General features: G+C 36.9%; 1 protein-coding gene and 1 pseudogene across 2 annotated transcripts in view; one reads left to right on the forward strand and one right to left on the reverse strand.

Moving 5' to 3' along the window:
* The window catches only part of LOC145293703 (ubiquitin-associated and SH3 domain-containing protein B-like), a 425,494-nt gene that overhangs the window by 318,362 nt on the left and 81,441 nt on the right, over positions 1 to 25,691 (reverse strand). The window lies entirely within an intron of this gene.
* On the forward strand, positions 4,915 to 5,010 carry LOC145242738 (U2 spliceosomal RNA; annotated as a pseudogene).

Consider the following 25,691-nt stretch of genomic DNA (forward strand, 5'->3'; position numbering starts at 1 on the left):
CTACTATCAGGGGAAACATCTACTGGGGTACTATGTAGGGATTTGGGCAGCGAGATGTTGGTTCATGTTTCACTTGAACTTATGCATGTCAGTACAGTTGGGGAAGCAGTGACCTGGAATGGAATTCCAAAGTCTAGCAGTTCTGGGGAAGAAACTACTGGAGTAGAAAGATCTTTTACATCTAGGGATCTCTACAGTGTGGGGGTGGGATTTTGCAGCTTGTCGGGTCTGTCGAGGGTGTTTACGTCGTGGGGGTACAAGTGCTTGCAGTTCATCAGAGCATTCACCATTATAATACTTGTAGAACAGGCAGAGGGATGCAACGTTTCGACAATGGGACAGAGGCTGAAGCTTAGATGCCAGTTTAGGGCCTATCAGATTTGAGACTCTCTTTTGAACCCTGTCAAGGAGCGAGAGACTAGTAGCCGATGCACCAGCTCAAATATGACAGCAATACTCCATACATGGGCGAATAGTGGCCTTGTAGAGGTACAGGATACTTTCGGGTGTTAGAAGTTTTCTAGCACGGTAGAGAGAGCCCACCTTCCTCGCAGCGGCCCTGGCAATGCTCTCGATGTAATTGTTCCAGCTCATGTTTCCTGTGAATGTTAGGCCGAGGAGCTTGAGATACGTACTCTCAGATAAAGAGTCGTTGGCCATTGCTATAGGTGGTAGAGAAGGTTTCTTGTAATTATTGAATGAAACCAGTTTTGTCTTGGCGGCATTGAACGTGACCATCCATTTTTGTCCCCATTCCACTACTGATTGGAGGTCATCCTCTAGTGTTTCTGCCATTACTTTAGATATATGTTCATTTGTTTTCCTGTCGTGCCTGCTATAGAGTGTGGTGTCATCAGCATATATACCCATCTCAGAGGCAATTTTGTCGGGGAGGTCATTTATGAATATCAGGAACAGCAGAGGTCCAAGGATAGATCCCTGGGGCACTCCTGCATTTATATCATATTGTTTAGATGTACGACCGTCGAGGACAACCTGGATTTTTCTCTTGTTACAAATGTGGTCGCAAGAGTTACATAGTGAGAGACTGCCAGAGATTTGGAACCCATTGCTAGCGATGTGGCAAAGTTGGACATTGGGCCCAAAACTGTTTGGGAAACGAACAAGGGGAGAAGGCATCAAAGATGTAAATGTGGCATTGCCGAAGATTATCAGATACATTGATGGAATGCAATGTTTTGTGTTAATCAACACAGGATGATCACATACAATAGTAGATGTGAATCTATGTCGATCCTAGAAAACAGAAAGCATGGATGTCATGACAACTGGAGACATGTCCCATACATGCTGCGGCAGGGGACTGGTCATCATTTCCACAAACGAAAGTGACGATGTAAGGATCAACATGTTGGTAGTGCGTTAGAGATAAATGTGATAAAAGCATTGGGAAGCATCAATATTGAATCTACAGGTGCAGTTTGGATTGATGATGGGAAAATCCCATGAGCGAAGTCATGTCTATGAGTGAACCTGATTTTACTGATACATTTGACCATTGAAGATGGACGCGGATCGTGGCATTGAAATCGAGAGATGACTGTGTACCTGAAGAACTGTGCAATGAAGTGGCCGAATATCAAGTGGCTGCAGAAATCCGACCAGAGTATGATTGGGAACTTCAAGCATATATGGACAAGGGGTTGGTTCATGCTATAAAGGGAATGGAAGACTTGAACCTAACAAGGCATTAATTCCATTGATGGCTGTGATGCAGCAGAATAAGACAAAGGTGAAGCCAGTGATGGACTATCACAAACTTAACAATCAAAGGGACACATTTATGGCCAACATGGTGCTAAGCTGCACAAATGGCACCAAAAAGGGGTTAATGTGTTATTGCTGGACCTCGGAGTACAAGTCCACAAAATACTGTGGCCATACCAGACTGTAGAGATCGATGGGAAGAGATATTGTATGATATGTCTGGGATTTGGCTTGTACGTGGCTCCCCTTCCATTGTTAGGAGGATGATATTGCAGGAGGGAGATGTGGATCATGCAACATCAACCTACATTGATGATCTTTGTTAATGAAGACGTGTCTACATCTCAAGTCAAGGAACATTTGGCTTGAATTGTACCCAAAATGTCTAGGGGGTGCCAGATGTGTGCTGGAATTGTTGGTCTCAAGAGAGCATGGTATCCTGCGATGGAAGTGGGGAAACACTGTCCCAGAAGTTTTTAATATCATCACACGACGAATGTATTCTCCTTGTGTGGAAGATGTTTTGGGCACCTTCCGGTATGTGTGTGACTCCTGTGGAATGCAGGGTGACAGAGAGGAGAGCTTGTTCGACTACAAATAGCTGAGACAACAAGGTGAAAGACCCTCCCCTCCAGCATATGATTTAGTGAAATAGAATGATCAAACTTGTAGGAACTGGTGCATCGATAGCTGAAAACTGAACATATAGGTCGATGCCAGCGCACTAGCAACTGAAAGGGTATTGGAAAGACATGAGACTGTGTTGGAGGATGCTTGTTGGCTGTGACCTGAGAAGGATGTGCAGCACAATTATCTAACTGAGCAGGATGCTGTGTTGAAGAGAATTAACTTGGTGTACCAGTGATAGATCAAGGTGTTGCCTGTAAAATAGACTCTACATGTGTATGAAACTGAGTGCAGAATTGAAATACCTGGTGGCTCAGCCGCCAAGGTATCCGCGTTCACTGATGATGTCATGGTCTCTGTGTCGAGCCTCAGAGACATCGAGATCGTGTTGGAGGCGATCACTCAGTATGAAAGAATTACAGGAACCAAGATAAACTGCAGCAAGTCGGTAGGACTGTGGCTGGGCGCCTGGAGTGGCAACGTCAACCTCCTGGCACCCTTCAGCTGGACGGATGGCCCAGTTTGGATCCTCGGCGTGTGGTTTGGACCGGGTTTCCAGCTTGACAAAAATTGGTTGGAGGTACAGTTAAAGGTGGAGGCTGCAATCAATTCGTGGCTTCCTAGGAAACTTTCCTTAAAGGGTAGAGTTGAGGCTTGCACCACTTATATCTTTCCTCTCATCCTTTACCGACTGGCCATACTTCCTCTGCCTGCACAACACCTAACAGCTCTTGTTGAACTCTTGTCTTCGCTTCTTTGGGACAGAGGGAGACACTGGGTGAGCAGACAGGTTTGTATTCAATGTCCGTGTGAGGGAGGCTTGGGAATGCCGGACTTGAAGTGTCATCGAGACACTGAGAGGCTGGCCTTCCTGAGCTACTATATGCAAGGTGACCAACCATGGCACCCCCGTGGTTACTGCCGCCTTCCCCGACCTCGTTCTCGACCCTTCTATCGAGAGCCGTCGCAGGCCATGGAGAGAATCTGCCTACTTGAAAGAGTGCTGAGCCACGCTAAAACGACTACCAAGGTACAGCGACCATGTGACTACTAGATATAGGGAACTTCACAGGGATCTAGTGAAGGGGGCTGCCGACGACCCACTATGCGTGCGTTTGGGTTGGCAGCAGAGTGAAATCCGCTATGCGTGGAGCTGGGCACCAGGTTCGAGTCATCTGAACAATTCAGAGTTCTTTCTGATCTGGCGATTGGCACGAAATGCACTTCCACTCAACAACATATAATGCAGTTCCGAGATTTTGGAATCGCCTGATTGTCCCCGTTGTGGGACAATGGCCGTAGAAACGACTGATCATGCTTTCTTCGATTGCTGCGAACTCTGCAAGGTGACGACTCGTATCGATCCTGAGCATCCTCGCCCAATTATCGTATCCAATATCATGGACAACATGAGGCTGCCATGGGACTGGGAAAGACAAATGGTCTACGTTACGATCCTGGCCGTGGCAAGAATGGTGATTTGGATGTCGCGTCTGCAAGGTTGCCGGGGGGGGGTTGTCTTTTTCTGATCAGGATCTGATTGCTTTCTTTAAACACCAACTACGGGTGAAGATCAGATGTGATAGAAGAAAGCTGCATCGCACGGCATTTGACATGTAGCAAGTCTGTGTGTATGAAAAGGAGCCAAATTTGAATATGTGTTCCCCGCCTAGGTGTGGAACGTGCAATTCCGTAAAGTAAAATTAAACAAGTAGCCTCTCAGCCAGCTGAGTGTGTGTTCCATCCCTCCCCGATTAGGAAGCCTCCAAGATCCCCACCCCCTCCTTCTTGCAATTTTTGTTTTTACCCCCTCCTCTAAATTTCACCCATCTTGGAGAGAAAGAAATACAAACTAACCCCCATCCCTTACACACAAAATTTTCTTTTCTCCATTCACCCCCATCTAGAGGGCATCCCCACTTAGAGACTGACCCGCAGAAGCGAGGTTCCTTTTACAAACCTAGTGGAATGGGCAGTCTATCAACTAGACGGAGTTGGGAGGGTCCTGCTAATCACCCCCCCCCCCTCGAAACAAATGAAATATTGTACCATCTTTATTGTTATCTTTTTTTGTTTTTATATGTCAATAAAAAAATCTTTTTAAAATTGGGAGTTAAGTAGGACGTCCCCCAGTATGAAAGGGTGAATGTGGTATTATGGTGAAAGGAGATATTAGCTGTGAGAAACTTTTGATTTTGTTTAGTTCTGGAGTGACAAGGATGACCAACGACCCCCACAATCCCCCCTTTTGAGTTGGCCATGTGCCTAAGTTTTTTTGTTTTTGTTCATTGTTGATTTTCAATGTATTTTTAACATGAATAAAGGATTTAATATCTCAAAGTGTAGTATCTGTTCCGGCAGATACTGCAAGCAAAGACCATATGGGGGGGGGACATCCCCACATATAAGACCTTGGTCAATGTAGGGAAACCCTTCATACCAATGGTCACTATCCAGCTCCCCTACTCCCCGGGGAGTTGGTCCCCATTTCCCCTTCACTCCTCACATTAAAAATCGGCCTTGTGCCTAATTTGCTCGATGGGGGAGCAAATAAATACCATCCTTTTCTTGGCCTTTTGGCCAAGATCAAAGTGTAGTATCTGTTCCGGCAGATACTGCAAGCAAAGATGTCAATCCTATATTCACGCATTCATTCATTATATGAGAGCATGCGACTAATGGCTATCGGCCTTGTTAATGTGGAGGCAGTTAGCATAACAAGTGTGATTCATGAACTGAAAATGGTCATTTGTGCTAGGGCTGCTCCTGGTAGGAATGGCAGTAGCTACTCATGGATAAATGGGATGTGAACCTGAGATCTTATTGTGCATATGTCCCAGCTGGGAATGGCATAGCAGAGAAGTGCTATCGTACTGTGAAACAAATCGCAACCAGTATGCATGGTTTCATACCACAGGCTGTTTACTGGTACAATGTGACATACAAAGACAGTAATTCTTCCTCTACATTCATCAGGTGGCAACCGCGACAGGATAGGAACTCCGAATCTCCTAACTGCAATTACTGCCTTTCATAGTTGTTGTCGTCACCACGCTTTGGCCAAGTAAGCCTCTGGCCGGCTTTGGGTAGGATTGAAACCACTATCTTCAGACAATTCTCATCTGAATCTATAGAGATTCAATGTCTCTATCCACTGCGCCACGGGTCCCAGAAGGCAGTAATTAATTATCCTGTTGTGGTTACCACGTGACAAAGATCAGAGGAATAGTTGGCTGAAACGTTGTGAAACAGTGACTCTTATTTGACCGCATCAGCCAATGACATTAACAGTTACAAAATCTGGGTGGAAGTTGATATTACACCACCGCCAGCAAGTCCTGAGCACGGTCTCTACCAGGTTGGAGACTGTATGTTGGTGAAAGCATTGGAAAGTCATTCTATGACAAAATTTGGTCAGAGTCAGGTAACCAAGATAATTAGTCTATAGTTGGTCATGGTGGAATACCCAAACACATGAATGACCCGTATCCCTTCTACATTATCCTGACAGCATAACATCTTTGGAGATCAGGTCAAAAAGTTTAGTATACGACGGTGAAACAGAGGCGGACGATTTTTATGGAGTACCCGACAAAAATGACTGCAACTGGGATGCTGCGTGTATGATCATGAGATCACAAAGGGGTGTTATAATAGTGTGGAGAGTCATAGGAAAAGGCGCCCATGGTTGGCATGTATCCACAGCAGAGAAGCACTGGCACTTGAATCTGAAATCTTCCAATACAAAAAATAAGACAAATTCAAATCTGCTGTCGAGATGGTAGCATAAACAAACGTTTTCTTTTTTTTTTTTCGTCTTTGACAGACGTTATCTCGTTCACATGAGTTCATTTTCCGTTGGGAAGAAGAATATGAAAAGAAAAGTATGAATGCTGCTCGGGCGAAGAAGCAAGGGATACATGGAAGAGAAAAGCCTCTTATGTCGGCCAAGAATAATGCTGAGAGTTAAGAAGAGTTTCAGACATTTTTTCTGTTTTCCTAATCATATTCAAACTATTCTTCCTTTGCGTTTCTGCATTTTTGAGATAAGGATTGATAATTTATATCATTTGGAGTATTCAGATTACTGTTCTCATCTTTCTTGAGTGTTATTTTCACAACATTTTGGGTGATGTAAAGAAGATAATTCAATCCTCAGTGCGGGCAATACTAAGAATACAATTGCAAATTAGTTAAGACTTCTACTCAGTAATGGCTGATGAAATGAGAGCATACTATTCCCGTAGGATTAAACCAAGGGTTTCGTTCAAACTGTACAGACTTCCAAATTCAGTAGAAAGATCGAAATAATATGCATTCTCATATTTATCAGTACTAGGACTTATATTTCAGTCTTTGCAGCATTGCAATGGAGGAATTGGTTTCAGACATAACTAGAACTCTACATTACTGATGGGAAGATGACTCATACAAGAGAAGGGAAACTTTGATTTCAAAAATCCACTGTTTTGCAGCCATAGTATAGAAAAGGCTTCGATGGGTGAGGACATTTTTGAACTAGAGTATCCAAGGCAGACGTAGGCGACAGCACTGGGACCATGGAGATAAGGGGTGTCTTCTGCATGAGTAACAACTTGCCCCCATATTTATTAACTCAGGCTTTATAAACTGTAGAGTATGTACAGCCATCTCAGACCGATCAATGCCTATACTATGCTAGCTGTCCCTATCTGGTGTTGTTCAGTAAGGTTTTTACTTCTAATTTATTGTTTTTCCTTACTATGCCATTTTTTTTTTTTTTAATCAAAAATATTTTTTGTTTCAAATAAAAGGAAGTTATTTTGTATAACTGAATACAGAGTTATGTCCCTTTTTCAAAAAGATGTCGTCCATCTAAAAACAATTCCAACATAGTCAAATTAATTTCTGGAAGGAATAAAATAGAATCATACTTTATGGTTCTTAACACAAAACGATGCTGCAATGTATATAGTAAAGTCAGTCTCTTTCTTGATTTTTTGTCATCGATAGCTTTCTTCCGCCAAAATTAATATTTGATTCAGGTTTGTTCATCATATTTCTTTTTTTGTAAACTATTGTAGTATGTTGTTAAAAATGATAAAATGTAACCCCCCCCCCCTGATAAACCAGAATCAAATACTGATTTTGTATGTAAAAATCTATCCATGATCAAAATCCATTCATATACCTGATTATATGGGGGGGGGAGAAAGGGTAAAGTTTTACATAATTTCTTTTGAGGTGCTTAACATTTTTAAATGCATTTATAACATTTTCGGTTTAGTTGTTCAGTTAAAATTTGATTATATTAAAAGATAATAACATAAATTTATTCCAAAGGAAAAACAAGAGTTTTATGTTTGCAAACAATTGAATAAATTGAAACTTTATACTGATGGAGGCTAAAAAGAAATGAAAAAAAAATTCTTTGAAGTTCAATATCACTTTTGTAAAATTGATGATTAATAAATTTAAAGTTTTAAATAGTAATAATAATATCTTTATTAAACAAATTATTTGCGTTTACCCCAAATGATATATTCATCTATAAAAAAAACAAAAAACAAACAACAACAACAAAAACAAAACAATGTTTCTCTGGTAAACGAATCACATGGTTGAGCTGTGATACCCGAGGACGGGATCTTGGTGGTTGAGAAACTGGTAATTGTATCAAACTATAAGACTGTTTGTTTGCAAGAGTTTACTTTGGCATTTACTTGGACTAGAGGTAGGTTGGAGAGGCCCAACTCAATTAACTGGCTAGTCAGGCAAAGCGCCTTCATATATAATCCACAACTAACAGTTTACACTACTGCAGCATGGAAACCAGTAAGGGTCAGTTGATTTGGAAAAGAGGAACTCGACTTACTAAGCGTAGACAATCTGATATATTTGGATAGCAGAGAGGATGGAGTGTGAGTACTCGAGAACCCCCTACAAAACAAGCATACTCTCCACATAGCCCTGTGATTATTTTTTGTTTCTTATATACTGAGATTTAAGAAGGCTATGTAGAATTAAAGGACAGATTTGTAGCGTTATCCTAAGTGAGCAGTTGTGCAGCGAGATGTTTGTTTACGTTACATTTAAATTTCTGCATGTTGGTACAGTCAGAGAAACAGAAGAGGAGGGAGGGAATTTTAATTATAAGCTGTTTGAGAAAAAAAAACAAAACATGTGAAGCATGCATGGTCCTCGTAAGTGCACAGTGAACGAGGCATAAAAAAAATGACTAAGTTCAGCATTTGCAACCCCCCCTCCCCATTTAGCCTCAAAAGTCCCCAAGAGACGTGAAATCCTGGTGAAAATGAACAAATGGTGCAGGTCTTAACATATTTAAATTTGAGTTCTGCACCATGCAAAAAAAAAAAAAAAAGAAATGACTAACTCCATCATTTGCCCCCCACCATTTAGCCCCAAAAGTCCTCAAGGCCTTAACATATTTAAATTTGAGTTCTGCACCATGCAAAAAAGAAATGACGATGTCCATCATTTGTACCCCCTCCCCCATTTATCCCCAAAAGTCCCCAAGGCCTTAACGTATTTATAATTTCAGTTCATGCAAACTGCTAAATAGACATATGCAGAAAATTTTGGACAAATATGGAAAAATAGTCCCCAAAATGGAGTGTTTTTATTAGCCCTAAAAGAGCCCCTGGGGCACACTCAAGAGTTATCACAAAGTATAAACAAACAAAATTATATAGAAATCAGTTAGTTACAACTTTTCAGAAAGTTTTATAAAAATCCAAGGCATCAATTCTTTTTAATAAGCACAAAAATATCAATTTTAGTCATTAAAACTCGAAAGGCACCCCTATGGGGTGCAACCAGAGTTTTCCTGGAAAATCCGTTCGGCTACTTTTTTACTCATATCATGTTTAATGTTTGTGCAAAATTTCAAAAATTTCCAACGGGCTGTTATTGAGAAAAGTGTGGACAGACGAACGGACGAATGGACAAGGGTTAATTTACAGGTCCACACTCCTTTTGTCGGGGGGGGGGGGAACCATAAAACTATTAGGGTAGAAAGCTTTCTAACATCTGAGGGATCTCTACAGTAAAGAGTTGAAATTTATAGGATGGATAGCGATGTATGTACATGTGTTATATCTGAAATGTACAGAAATCAGTTTGTAAACAAAAGTGACAATAGTTCGTAGATGGGTTCAAGAACAAGTGGTTGTTTCTGAAACCGTTCATTATTTTTCCAGGCGAACTTATAATGTAAAAAATTCCTTTTTATGTTCTGGACCAAACGTTCCTCAAGCTTGCATCTCTCTTTGTATCGAGACAAAGTTTTACCTGAGGCACAATCTTTGTGAGCACTCTGCAAACGTGAGGCTTGTTTAACAAATAAACAATAACAAAAGCAACGTCGCCTCAGTTTTATATAATACATCACTGATAAGTCATGTGCAAAAAAAAAAGGACAAAACAAATTACAGTAGACAGCTTATCTCGAATAGCTAAGGTTATTAAGATTGATTGATGCGTTTTACAGGATATAAAATAACACAGAGCCAGGGATAAATAAATCAAACAATTCAGCATAAACTGAAGCCGTCTCACTTGAGGCCGCATCAAGTTTCTTTTTCTCTTTTTACTGATGAGTCACCGCTTATAAAGGTTAAAAGCCACTCAAGAATAACGATTAATAAGCAATGAGGAGGCTCCAAGATAATTGTTTATTAGCATTAAACTTTAAAACGACCATGTTGTAACTCCAAGAGAAGCAATCCAACGGCAACGTGTTCCATAGATGGGAAGTTCTTGGAAAGAAACTCTGTTCGTGGAAATTCCGTTCGATGTTAGGCAAATAGATGAAGGAAGAAAAATCATTTGCCGTAGTGGCAATAAACGAGTTCTTGCCGTGAATTAAGATTTAAACCATGTATATAGAGTTATGCCATAAATCGATCATGTATATTGGCTGCAAATATCCGAATTCACACTTATATATATTCGATAGCTTTGCATAGTAAACATAGTAATCAAATGAATGAGACATTTTTTAATCAATCATAACTATTGATTTCACGCTGTAAGCGATTCGTCAGATGATCTTAAAACATTTTTTTTTTGCTTTATTTATTCTCAATTCTATGTATTTGTTGTACGCAGAAGCGTCATAGGTCACTCAAATCCCCCAATTTTGTAGCCAAACAGCTTTTCTATTTTTCTATTAATTCTTAACCCTTTGTGTACAGATGGAGCCCCTAAAGACCCCAAGGAGTCGTGTGGTATTAAATATATTTTGCTATTTACCGGGAAAAATTCCCATATTCACCAAATTTACTCATCAGAGGTTATATATATATATATATATATATATATATATATATATATATAAAATGGCTTTTAGCTATTATTTTTTTGCGGCACACCAGTAATCATTCTGCGGCACACCTAGTACCGCAGCACAGTGGTTGGGAACCACTGCCCTAGACCTTTGCTGCAAACATTGCTATCTGTTAGATATTAACGACCACGATGAACAGAAGAGAATAAGGTTCTATTTATGTCTTCATAAGCGGGCATACATATACTTATTTAAACTGGAAATGTCTTACCTAAAAACATTAAAAATAAAAACATAAACGACTTTAAAATATTGAAAAAGAGTTAAGAGTGTTTTTCTCTCACATTCGCCTACATATTGCAGCAGTAGTTAAAAAACACCAGGCACAACTGTCCCACTGACATTCACCATTGTTATTTTATACCAGATATTGAACACGGGATACGTTGATTTATGTGAATAAGATTTCTCCTTATATAATCTTCATTGTTTTTATTTTTATTTTATTCCAAAACGACTTTATGAGTAGAAAATTTTATTTTTTATGATAGGTATGTTGCGAAAATTTAAATAAACTCAATAGTGTGCCGCTATGCAAAAACGGTTGGAACCACTGGTCTAGAGGTTCAGACAGAGGCAAAAATTATAATCTAGGCCTAGTGTTCGAATCGTGCAACAGGCAGAACAATCATCCTCCACACTGATGTTTCCCAAAATAGGATGAAACACATATGTATGCGAATAAGAAATTTAAAAAAATATCATATAGCCTCCTTCATGATTATCATAATATCCTTCCTTATAAAATTAAGATCTTACAGAAGCAAACCGATCGTAATAAAACAGAACAAGAATCATTCTGTAAAGATATTGGTCAAAGAATGGATTTGAATTTGAACGGGTATATTAACGATCAGAATACGCACATATGGACTCGGGATCATCCCCATAAATATACCAATCATAATCTTAGCCAACAGGAAGTGATTGCATGGTGTATCATCGAACGAAATGGCGTCATCGGTCATACTTCTTTTAGGAGAAGCATGAGACTCTGGTTCAGGTGACGATAGGCGCAAACCATTATATAAGCCCTTGTACTTAAGAAGTTAACTCCTGCAGCGATAAAATTTCAATTACAATCCAATTTGAAGGAGACAATCTCCCATCATCGAGCTTCTATTTGGTGAGAAAATAAAATTCTCTGTGAAAAATTTTAGATATAAAAGTAAATCGGATGCCATTTTAGATCATCCTGAATATATATTACAAAAGTTTTACCACTTATTAAGATCTGGAAGATCCTCGAGGATAAGGGTTAATGAGTATACAGTAGTCAATGGGAAAATGCAGTAATAATCGTTAGTAATGGAATTTTAGTAAATTTGATTATTTAAGGTGGATGGCTCATCAAGAACTTGTTCATGTTGGACTTGAAGACGACCATATTGTAGTCAGTTGGAAAGCAGGAAAACGGAACAGAGTTCTAAGAAAGGAGCTTTTTTCATGGAATGTATGTTTAGATTTAGACACAGAAAAAGAGGTGGGTAATTATTGATAGAGGTTTCAGCTAATACCTTAAGCCCCATTTATTTCACAAAGAGCATTGCATTATACACCAGTGGCAGTTTGTTTATATATATATGTAGCCACCTCATGCGTGGCTCCCTCGTCAGATCGCCGACTCCCAACGTCGTGTACCGTGGATTTTTTCGTTCATGGCCGGATCGTCATTTTCTCGCTGGCGACTGTCGGTGATTTCACAAAAGTACAAATATGAACAAAGAAAGGAAAAACACAAACGCCAATGTTCACATATAAATTGACTGTTGGACTTGTGAGTGTGTGTGTGTGTGTGTGTGTGTGTGTCTTCTCCCCGTCCTATTGATGTTACATTCGTCTATCTCTGTTTCACAGTCAACTCTAAAATTGTCCACGTCCCTATTTCACAGTCAACTCTATAACTGTTCAACTGTAGTCGTTATCAACTCCCATCCCTCGTCTAGCACATCTAGATCTCAACTCTCTCGAACTTGCAACTGCCGTCTGGCGCACCTAGATGTCAACTGCCTATCTGTCTTCGTCTCTCAGGTCGCCCACCCCACGCTGGCTACCGCAAGCTGCCTTTCCCTGTTTTATCAGTAGGTTTCTATTGTTATTGTTTGCTATTCCCTATTTACTGTTGATTGTAGGATATTTCCGATTTCTTTGTGTATTCTAAGCTATTTCCTATCTATTGTTGATTGTAGGATATTTCTGATTTCTTTGTTTATTCTAAGCTATTTCCTCTTCCTTTGTCTATTCCCCCCTTTCAGGCCTTAGTGGCTCAAATCCACCGCAGGGCTAGCAGTGTCAGAAATTTCGTGAAAATAGTGAATAATTCCACCCCATCTTTCCAAGCTTATAACTCCTCGAAAAATGTAATTCAAGCCCTAATTTTTTTTTTCAATTAAAGGAGTAAGGACCAAGGTTTTATTTAAAAAAAAAACAAAACAAAACAATGTGTTTTTTTTTTTTTAAAAAGGTTTTAAACTTCGGACTTTACAGGTAAATTTCTAAAAAACTGATTTTTTTTTTGTTTTAAATTTGAATATATTATTTATTGACCTTTTCTCTTCAATTTGTGATATATAAACCTATTAAACATAAATTAATTATTTACTTTTTAATAGACATTTCAAAATGAGAGGCGTAAATTATTCGACCCCCTATCTTTCTAAGCTTATAACTCCTCGAAAAATGTAATTCAAGCCCTAATTTTTTTTTCAATTAAAGGAGCAAGGACCAAGGTTTCATTAAAAAAAAAAAAAAAGACAAAAAGAAAAAATGTGTTCTTATAAAATAAGGTTTTAAACTTCGGACTTTACAGGTAAATTTCTAAAAAACTGATTTTTTTTTTGTTTTAAATTTGAATATATTATTTATTGACCTTTTCTCTTCAATTTGTGATATATAAACCTATTAAACATAAATTAATTATTTACTTTTTAATAGACATTTCAAAATGGGGGGGGGCGTGAAAATGGGGGGGCGTGAAAATGGGGGGGCGTGAATTTAAAAAAAAACGTTTGTCTAAAATATTATATTCGGTTTATTGGAAAGAACATAAAATTTCACATTGACCCTGAAAATATCGTAAAAATAGAATCAATAGAAAAATTTTGATAGATTTTTAAAATTTAAAAATTTAAAAATATTGAGTTTAAAAATTGAAAAATATTGAGTTCGGAAAATTCATTACTGTTTTAAAAAAAAATAAAAATATTTTTATTACTTTTAAAACAACTGTAATAGTTTATTTTGGAAGTATAATCCATAAAGAAAATAAATAACCCACTTTTAACAGAGAAATTACGAGATTTTTATATTGTATTCGCAGTTTCGTGTTAGGGGTGTCAAAAATTCCTACAAAAATTCTGATACTGCTACCGCAGGGCCACTTTATAGTATCACACACACACACACACACACACACACACACACACACACACACACACACACACACACACACACACACACACACACATATATATATATAAATATACAAAAGGGAAAGTGTCTGTGTGTGTATCTGTGTGTCTGTGTGTGTAAATTTCCCTACGCAATAACTCTGTCAATTTTTAGTCTACATACTCGAAATTTAGTACTGAGATTTGGCAAAATCGATGTGATCGGTTTTCGGCCAGAATTTGGCGATAAAGGGGTCAAAGTTCAACGATTTGACCTTTGAGAACTTTACCAAACTCCTCCGACAATTTTGGGTCTAAACACTTGAAATTTTAGATATAGGTTCATTGGACATGGATTTAACTTAATAACTTGATTTTAGCCTAAAACAATAAATGTTAAGGGGTCGTAATAGGGGTAAAAGTAAAAAAAATTGACCACTGGTAACTGCAACGGATAGGAACTTCGAATCTCCTAACTGCATTCTCAGCAATCACTGCCATCCGTAGTTGTTGCCGTCTCACCACGTTTTTGATTCGAAGTTCCTATCCCGTCGCGGTTACCACCTGACGAAGGCCAGAGGAATAGTTGGCTGAAACGTTGTGAAACAACATCTAAGAAAGATGAGAATAATAGTCCGCAATAAATAAATTAATATAAATAATACTCATCTCAATAATGAATTCCAATTAAAACAATATATATACCATTCGGTACGGACCCGACCATGAAGGATCAGATATTAAAACATGGATTTATAAGATCCAAAAATCCAACCTTGATCGCCCTTCGGGGCCCGTGGCGCAGTTGATAGAGACGTTGAATCTCTACGATTCCAGATGAGCATTGTCTGAAGATAGCGGTTTCAATCCTACCCAAAGCCGGCCAGAGGCTTACTTGGCCAAAAACGTGGTGAGACGACAACAACTACGGATGGCAGTGATTGCTGAGAATGCAATTGGGAGATTCGAAGTTCCTATCCGTCGCGGTTACCACCTGACGAAGGCAGAGGAATAGTTGGCCGAAACGTCGTGAAACAGCAACTAATAAAGATGAGAATAATAGTCCGCAATAAGTAAAAATTAATGTTTCTGTATAGTTCATTACTTATTGTACGTTTGGTTATTTTAATCACAGATTTTCTTGCAGCTGTTTTCGGGTAACCTGTGGATTTAATTGGATCTGGCGTCGTAATATCCTTGCTGATTTGGGAGAAATCTCCCTCGGAGCACCTTTTCATTTTTGGTTTTCAACGTTGTTTCGAGTTTTAAACCGCGCAATGAACGAAGCAATTATAGAAAAAGGAATAATCAGGTTGCTAGAAATCTTTCTGCAACTGTTCACATCTTCCCAAAGAGACAAAGTCAGTTGTTTTTGTGAAATAGTTAATTCTTTACCTTTATGCATTATTAGAACCTTCTCGCAAGACTAGCAATTTCAGACTGACCTGATAGTGGATAAGAGCGTTAACTATATAGTCACTGATAACATTCCTTGAACATTCTAGAATATACTACCCTAAAATATTCGTTAAAACTTATTTGTACGAATATTTTTTCGCACCTTAAAATAAAAATAATGCATTAATTTCTGTTAGAATAAGAATTAAGTTTATTATTATTTTTAGTTGTATGTATCTTTATGCATAAAATGTATTGAATCTTGTTTCAATTAAGGGTTTTATATACATTAAAATACAATTTTTCATGTGTGTACGAATATTTGTTTCACCCCTCTGTGTGTGTGTGCGGACCGATCTCTACCAAACTACTCTTTCTATTTTTAGTTTACATTATCTAATAAAAATAACTGCAAAGCAGTTAAAATTGAAAAACTGGAACTTTGCAAACATAAGTCGACTAACTGTGTTAGTTCTACGCATGAGCAAATATACATTTACTTATGTTGATTTAAAAAAAAATGTAATATGCATATGGGCTTAGCTTTGATAGTAACGAATAACACTAGAGAGCTATATGTTTTGGTCACGATTCTAGCTGGTGGCAGCCAAGTCATATATATATATTTGTAAAATTTGGGAAGCTAATAAATAAAATAGCATACTTATTAAGATAGAAAAAGCTCAACACGGTTAATATATACAATTAAATAATAATTATCTTTTATACCTACATCTGCTATAATATAAATCTCATCTATCTGTTTAAATGTATACATGTATGTATGTATGTATATATGTATCTCTGTCAGGTCATGTCATATGCTACTGGTACCATGTAACCCAGTACTACCTGCCTCATAGTCGGGTCACCGGCGACTAAACTGGTTCCCCCACCAGACTTGTTTGGTGAGGAGGGCGCCTAGTCTCCCTGAAGGATTAAAAACAAGACCTTCCAAAGGGCGAATGAACTCTTTTTCTGAGTCAACGGCCAACTAGCACCGTGTATATTTGTGTGTGTGTGTGTGTGTGTGTGTGTGTGTATTGGGGTGGAGAGGACTCCCGTAAGCCGTGGTGAAGGCAACATTTCTAGGAGAAGCAAATCTCTGATTTAAAAAACCATAAAGCGGAAGACCATTACCCGCATTAAGCTGGTCCGCAGTTTAATTTGTTGCTGGCTATATTGCTCTTGCTTGTTGCTGGATCTCAACGTTTTGAACCGAGAGAGAGACTTAGCTGTCGTACAAAGCTAAGACTCTGTAACATCACATTTGTATAGATACTCCCTCAGGCATTTGGGCTCATGGATTTTAAATGTTTGAGGGAGTGGCACTCGTCTGACAAGACGTTGCAATCATCATCTCTGTCTAAAGCTTTAGACAGAGGCGACGGATTTTCACGAGATCGTTATCATTTTGAAGCTTGGCCTTTCGGACGACAAATATAAAAAAATTGGCCAACACATTAATTCCTTCACCCTCAAGTATAGACTTTTCTACAGGGAGGTGTCGCTGTTTTCGCCAATATTTTCTAAAGTAATCCCCTCTTTTCGATTGTCTAGCCTTAATTTAAACCTACGTCACTTCCGGTTTGGCGATGGACGCAACAGCAAACACATCACGTTTTTTTACATACTTTTCAACCTTCGCGGTACGGGTTTGAGTCTGCCTGCCTACTACCACTTTTTTTTTCTCAACTCACACCTCTAAACACCCGGGCAACGCCGGGCACCCAGGCTAGCATACATATATATCTCGACTTTCTAACTATGCTACAAACTCAGGGAATTTTTGGTATTTCTCTCCGTTAATTGGAATTTGTAATCTGAAAACACACACACACACATTTCATCCAAAACGATGTGAAAAGATGCCTAAGATGCAAGGAGTTACTTAGAAGGAAAATGGAGGACAGAGAAAATCGTTGAAGAATAGAAATTATGGTGGACGTTGTATATTTGACATTTCAGAGATCGTAAACGTCAGGAAATGAAGATGTTGGCAGGAAATTCCACTGGCAAAAGTTCGAAGGAAGAAATTATCACGATGGAAATTATAATCACATTCAGGAATTTTAATTATAAAAGATGCGACACAGAAACTAATCTAGAGCTGTGTTTAACTTTTCTTTCTATTAGAGACAAGCTATCAAGGTTAAAGGCCACTCGAGGATAAAGACTAAGGAGATGGTAAGTTTGTGATAGCAGACCCATATATCTTTATACTATCTATTATGAATTCCATATTGTTTTACATTATACTAGGTTTGCTTAGAAGGTGGCCGTTGCCCATCATATGCGCTGTTCTTTGAGTTGTCTTATTTTCCGCAACTAAAACGAACAGCGCAAATAAAGGGTGACGATAACATACTAAAGCGACCTACTATGGAATTTAACACAATATGGGAATCACATCACTATTTATATAATATAATCACATCGTATATATATATATATATATATATATATATATATATATATATATATATATACTACCAGGCCTCCCAGCATCGCCCGGTCGTAAAATACGCTTAAATATAATATTTTGATTAATGCAGATTTCGTATTTATTATTATATTATTTTGGATCCAATATATAGTAATGATTTAAAAAGTAAAAAAAATAAAAATTAGAATTAAAAAAAAAAAAATGAATCGTGCGTGCTGTGGAGGACTGGTGGATATATTATATATATTCCCCAGTCATACAAAATAGGAAAAATGAATTGAATTGAGAAAGAAACGAACAACGCGTTCATTGAAATAAACGAACTAGAATTTATTTCATGAAGAAACAAATGTAAGAAAAGGGTACAACACGTGTTTAGTTTGGCGTGTGTTAACTGGTGAGAAGGAAAGGCTATACTTGTTGAGAGAGAGAGAGAGAGAGAGAGAGAGAGAGAGAGAGAGAGAGAGAGAGAAATTAAATCCAGTTTGGCGCGCGTCTCTCACTGTTAGCTGGTGAGAGGGAAAGTCTATTGTTGTATATATATAGAGAGAGATAGTCAATCCAATTTGGCGCGCGTCTCTCACTGTTAGCTGGTGAGAGGGGGAGTCTATTGTTGTAGAGAGAGCGAGAGAGAGTGAGAAAGTCAATCCAGGCCATGGAGAGAGAAAGCGTGTAAGGTGTACGTACTGTCTGTTGGCTCTTGCCCCACACATAGTAGCAGGGGACGCGAGGCGTGTGCACGCCCCAAGAGGGAGCGATTGGTTCGTCGACGCTCAGCTCGGGAGCTGAATCAAAAAGGAGGAAACAGCTCAGGTCCCTTGCTTTTGTAGTTGTTTGCGGCGTCCTTTTGCGCATGTGTGGATTTTACTTTAAAGGGAGGCAACGCTGTCCCGCTGTGCGTACGTGTGCGCGTATGTGTGCGTACATGTGTGTACGTTAGCGTGTATGTGTATGCACGTGAATGTGAGTGTATGTACGTGAACGTGAATATATCTACGTGTGTGTACGTACGTGCGTGTGTATGTTTGTGTGCGCGTATGTGTATGACAAGAAAAATAGCTTGAAATGTGAACGCGTGTTTTTGTGCGAGACTAGAAAGGGCTCGCACATGCGTCACCACCGAGAATCAAAACCAAAACGTTTAGCTTACGGTTTACTTTTTCTTTTGAAGTTAATGCCTAACCTATAAAGAAATGTTTGCTGCAAGGCTAAAGATTACAACACAAATCAATAGATATTACGTTACGCTGCCGTCGTTCGACTTTCAGCTGACAAATTTCATTTCTTTAATTTTCACACTTTTGCACCGATTTTCCCCGGCTAAAACCCAAATACAAAGTTTCGCATGGGTTCAAATACCCTACATATTAAGTTTAATATTTGTAGATAATAAATTGACAAAGAAGTTTGGTAAGCGAATTTTTACAAACAAATATATATATATATAAAGCTGAACGTCTGTGTGTGTTTCTGGTCACTAATAGGCTCCGATATGGTTGACTATTATAGAAAACTGATCACATATAATGATAGAAGACGTATCGAGACACAGGAATGGGTATGTTTGATCTGGCATAATGATGATTCATTAAAATTGTGGGGTCTGCGTACGCGCCCGGTCCACAAAATATGGAAATAAAAATTAAAAAAAAAACGTTTACAAGTCTTTTTGATATAGATGTACATAAGAATACTTTGATAAGTATGTTTTAACTTAAATAGGGATGTTATAATAAAATTGCGTGGTCTGTGTCCGCGCCTAGCCTCCATAGAATGGAAATAGGCACAACCTTTAATAAAGACTTTTCATATATATCTGCGTAAGTATACTTTGATAATTATGTTCCAGTTTGAAGAAATATGGTATAATAAATTATGGGGTGTTCGTTCGCGCCTGACCTCCATAGAATGGAAATATGTCACAAAGTTAAACAAGGTTTTTTAATATAGATCCACAGAATATTGTGATAAGTGTTTCAGTGTGAACAGGTATGGTATAATAAATTATGGGGTTTATCTATTTTATTATCACTTTCATCATATTCTGTTTTGGTTTTGATACCCCCTAAATTCGAATTTTTCTGTAGGCTGTTTTTGAACCCAGTCAACGACGGGTACTTTTGCTAGTATATATATATATATATATATATATATATATATATATATATATATATATATATATATGAGCAAACAGTTAATAAAATATGTTAAAAAACACTTTGAAATGAGTTAAAAACATATTTAATCTGAAAGGGAAACACTAGATAAATGGATAGTCCTTAATCCGCGGAGTTTCGAAGAAATACTCTCCTTCTCATCAGAGGTAGGAATTAGCAAAATTCGGGATCGGATTTTGCATGCAGAAGTATTTGATGAAACAAGTAAGTCAAAGATCTTACTTGAAAACAAAATAAGTTAAGCAGAGGGAATATGATAAAGAAAAAGGTGATTACACATGAATGGATAGTCTGGTGGAAGATAAAAAATCCAGTGACGGTAAAATCCAAATGTAAAACTTCAAGAAAGTTAAAAGCATTTCCATTTGTACAAGTAAAATCCAAAGACATCCCGTAATTGGAAGAAGATGGTCCATAATAATCCAAAGGCATAGATCCATGGAATAATTCACAAACATGTATACAAGGAAAAAAATAATATTAATAAAAGAAAAATAAGATGTGCTTTTCACTCTACTTCCGAGACATAACTATAAATAAAAAAGATCTAGGAAGAAAAAGGAGAGAGAAAAAAATGCTAAAGTTAAATATAAAATAAAGGGAAACAAAAATCAAAAAGACCCGGACAAGAAATGTTAAAGGCGCGAAAATATATATAGGGCAAAATAATATAGGTCAACTGAAATGTACAGGTTATCACTTATATATATATATATATATATATATATATATATATATATATATAAAGAGGTTTGTGTTTACTATAAACATTTTACGCAAATATTACGCAAGTATAAATCATGTAGAATATCTGCATGAATATAATCAAATGTAGTAGTTAACTAAAGATGATCATCCCATAAGAAAACCGAACAAACGAATAGGGAATTAATCAAAATAAATGTTTAAAAGAATAAGCAAATTAGCTAGATCTTTTGCTAGTGAATGCAATTCTACGACCCATATATAACAAAGTTGTATTTTCTTTTTAAATATATAAAAAAGGGGTTTAAGCTTTTTTTGTCAGTGTACTAGAAGGAATTCAGTTGATTACAACCCTTTCTGCATGTTTTTTTATATTACAATAGTACAACCCTGAATCCGACAGCGCAATACTACACCGTTCAATACTGTAAAACTGAAACGAAGCTGTTCTGCTTGAAAAGGGCGCCATTTTCTTATTATTCATATTCATACAATTCTTTGCTTTAAAAAACTAAAGTAATTACGTGTTTACTTTTTTAATATCCGATTTTGCTGTTTCGGATTATTTTACTAAAGTAAGTAAAGCTTAATTATTTTTCAAAACTGTTTTTGTTTCTTTGTTTCGCGATATTTCGTCGATATTATTTAGTAAGAGTGTTTAGCAGAAAAGCCAACAAACGACTACCCGAAAAAATAAATATACAAGAAATAAATGTTACCATAGTCAATAAAAGTTCAGTTCATGTTTTTTTTTGTTTTTTAATAGTTTTTAATGCTCTTTACTTGAAATAATTTCAGCGAACCGAAATTAAAACGAAATTTGAGCCGATACCAACTTAAATGAATTTTTATATTAACTACACATGCCATAATCGAATATTCCTCAAGCACAAAATAACAGAAAACATTAAAATATGTTTATATTCCTTACGTTGACGGAACTCTCTTAAATTGTTAACACAGAATGCGCAGGTGACCCTCCTTCAACTTGAAAACGGAGCTCTCCATTTCAAAGTCGCGGCCATTTTGATTTTTTTAAACCGGATCGTGAATTAAAAAAAGTTTTTTTTTTTACAAACTACTTAAAAATACAAACCAACGAACTTTTCTACCATAAAAGTAACTTTTATTGACTATGGTAACATTTATTTCTTGTATATTTATATTATTATATATATAACATTTTCTCTTTGTAAGGAAACATCATTTTTTTGGTCACTCTTGGCTACGAATGGAAACAAAGTTGATATAAAAAAATATATTTTCGCGAAAATTATCTTTACTTTCATCATATTTTGCTTAGGGTAAAATGTTTGAGTATAAAAACCTATCTCTTTACAATCCCGTCCTTTTCATAACCTATCATACTTTCATCAATCACAGTCCATTTTCTGTAGGCTGTTTTTGAACCAAGTCAACGACGGGTACTTCTGCTAGTATAATATAAAGCTGTGTGTGTGTGTCTGGTCACGAATAGGCTCCTATATGTTGACTATTTAAAAAAACTGATTAAATATAATGATATAAGATGTATCGAGACACAGGAATCTGGCAGAACGGTGGTTCATTAAAATTGTGGGGTCTGCGTTCGCCCCTGGTCCACAAAGTACGGAAATAAAAAATTAAAAAATTAAAAAAAAAAAAAGTTTACAAGTGTTTTTGATATAGATGTACATAATAATACTTTTTTTTAACTTAAATGTTTTAACTTAAATAGGGATGTTATAATAAAATTGTGGGGTCTGCGTTCGCGCCTGGCCTCCATAGAATGGAAATAGGCACAACCTTTAATAAAGATTTTCATATCTATCTGCGTAAGTATACTTTGACAATTCTGTTTCAGTTTGAAAAAATATGGTATAATAAAATTATGGGGTGTTTGTTCGCACTTGACCTCCATAGAATAGAAATATGTCACAAAGTTTAACAAAGTTTTTTAATATAGATCCACAGAATATTGTGACAAGTGTTTCAGCGTGAACAGGTATGGTATAATAAATTATGGGGTTTATCTATTTTATTTTTACTTTCATCATATTTTGCTTTGGTTTTGATACCCCCTAAATTCGAAGCTATCTCTTTACAACCCTTCCTTTTCATAACCTATGATACTTTCATAAATCAGAGTCCATCTCCTGTAGGCTGTTTTTTAACCCAGTTAACGACTGGTACTTTTGCTAGTATATATATATATATATATATATATATATATATATATATATATATATATATGAGCCTCTCCATCTGTAATCTAAATCGAAACCAAAACTTGTGAAGAATTCTTGGTAAAATTATTTATAAAAATAAATAGACGATCTGAGTGCTGTCAGCTAGAATCGAAACCGAAACCGAAACTTATGGAAAATATCTGGTAAAATTATTTGTTGCAAGAAATGGGAGGCCATAACCATTAAACGACAGCCACGCGAAAGAAAAACGATGTAAGCGTGAAACACAAAACAACGCACGCGCGCGCACACACACTATCGTATTAATATATAGATCATTAGGTTTAACTACTTTACTAAAGAGAAAATGGTAAATGAGTTAATTAAAACCTTTAACATAATCAACGGGATTTCTAAATATAGGGTTCTTTGCATCATGATGTTCGTCATTTTGCTAAGGATGAAATAAAATATGTTTCAGTGTTTTGAAAATGTTCAGACAAATATTTAAGACTAAGCATAATTCGGTCATTGACCAGTAATTGTTTATGTTGTGTGTGTGTGTGTGTGTGTGTGTGTGTGTGTGTGTGTGTGTGTGTGTGTGGTACTAGATTTTATGATGTTTAGTTGTTTATGATGTGCTGTTTACTTTATAATGCGGATTCATTGGATCAGTTATTCTATCCTTTTGTTAGCCATGCAAAATGGAAGTTGGGTGCAAAGATGTTGTTTCTCGGATAAACTTTCACATTTTATTATGTCTGTCCGGTTATCTGTTTTGGTGTTTCGACGTTTGCTTAAAGTTAGATTTCTTTTTTTTTTTTTTTTTTAAATTTGAAATATTTCTATATATAGATGTTGACGTGTTTAGGCTGTATGTTAGCAAGCATTATTTATGATTTCAAATTGTTTATAGAGTTATAATGTTTGGAAAACAAATCATAGATGTTTTAATGCATGTTGAATTGGCGTATTGTTACTTTAAGTTTATGTTTCTATTCATCTTATTCTGTGTATGTGTATGTATGTGCATGTGTATGTATGTGTATGTGTGTGTGTTATAGTTGGACATTTGTGCATCTACATTATATTTCTCTTAATCTATATGTCTATCTGCCTATCCGTTCCACGTTTTCTCGAAAACTACTGAACCGATCTAACTGCAATTTTGTATAGACTTTTGTCATGATAAGTATTATGGTATCCGTTCGGTGCACAGTTAGGTATTAATAGGGATTAGTCACCACAATACCACATTTACTTTAGAAGTTTAACACAAAATAAGTCAATAGGCTATAACTTTTGCGCGCTTTTACGGGGTTAAAATGTCTAGAATATTATAATTGTATACCTGTATATGTGTAGTATTGTTGCTGTTATTTCAAGTAATTGAGGGTGTTTAATTGTTGTTTTGGGGTGGGAATTTGTATTTTTTAAATTTTGGTACAGGAAAAACCGTCCCTGCGCATATTTCTGCCATGTAATTTTGATTGATTCATCAATCATCTTGATTTTGCGAAGCCATACGGTAGCAACACTTATGTACACAACTAAATCTCAATGATAGTTCTATTAAAGAATATACTGCGTCATACATTACTACAAAAAAGGATCGCTCAAGAAAAGTGTAGGACACTTTGTGTAATTTATACAAATAGTTTACAGAACAAATATTGACAGACGATTTCTCCGCGTACCAGATACCAGTAGATTCTTGTAGTCATCAGGAGAGAATAGGCACCGTTTCGGGGCCTCGTTATCAACGGCTGTTTTGCAAACCAAAACCCATCACTTATCAAATTAGTCAGACCGTAAAGAAGCCATCAAAAAGCAGATCAGAGCCATACCTCGGTTAGTTTGTAAGAGTGACGTAGACAAATTTACATTGCATCTACACAGATACTTAGATCAAATTGTGTAATGTTTTCAACAAAAAATAGTCTTTATACATACATGCAAGTGTTTATACGCGCTGTTTTTTACGCCCCCCCCTGTGCTAACGCTGTTTCTTTTCGTCGCGTTTTATGAGTGGTCGTCAATTGTCTTTTCTATTTAACTAAAACGAATAAAACTTTTTTTTAATGAATAGACACAAAGCGAGGTTCGCTGAGTTTTCATGTATGGTTTTATTTAAAAAGAATTTTTATAGGAAAGAGAGACTAATATTATTGTCGTTAGTTAATTACTTCTTAAACTTAACTTTCTAACTTAACGAAATGGGTGACGCAGATGGACAGACATCGTAGTATCACTCACCTTGGATTACAAGTTTCCTACATTATTGGCAATGTCTCGTTCGCACAGCTTCCGCAGACAGACTGATTTGAAAATTTTCGTTTTCTCTCCACTCGAAAACGAGACGTCGTTGTTCAACGTATCTCTGTTTTGTCTACGGCGTTTGACCTTTTCTCCCTGCCTTAACTTTACGTTACCCGTCTTTTATTTTTTACAGATTATAGATTATCATGCAGGCAGTGTGACTCTTGTCTAAATTCACGCTAACTTAATCATCACCGACATATGTCCCCTAATATATAACAATCGAATATGATCTGAAACCTGTGCTTTAGAATAAAGAAAAAATAGTTAAAGGGTTCTTGGCTTTTCATATGATGGTTTAACGCGATTTTCACCAAAGTTTCATTCAATTCCTACGGAAAATTAAGAAGTATAGCCCATCGAAATTTGGGGCCTATTTTTTTTTTT

The sequence above is a fragment of the Euprymna scolopes genome, chromosome 2 (genome assembly GCF_053919585.1).
Source record: "Euprymna scolopes isolate OS-2025 chromosome 2, ASM5391958v1, whole genome shotgun sequence".
Classification (NCBI taxonomy): domain Eukaryota; kingdom Metazoa; phylum Mollusca; class Cephalopoda; order Sepiida; family Sepiolidae; genus Euprymna; species Euprymna scolopes.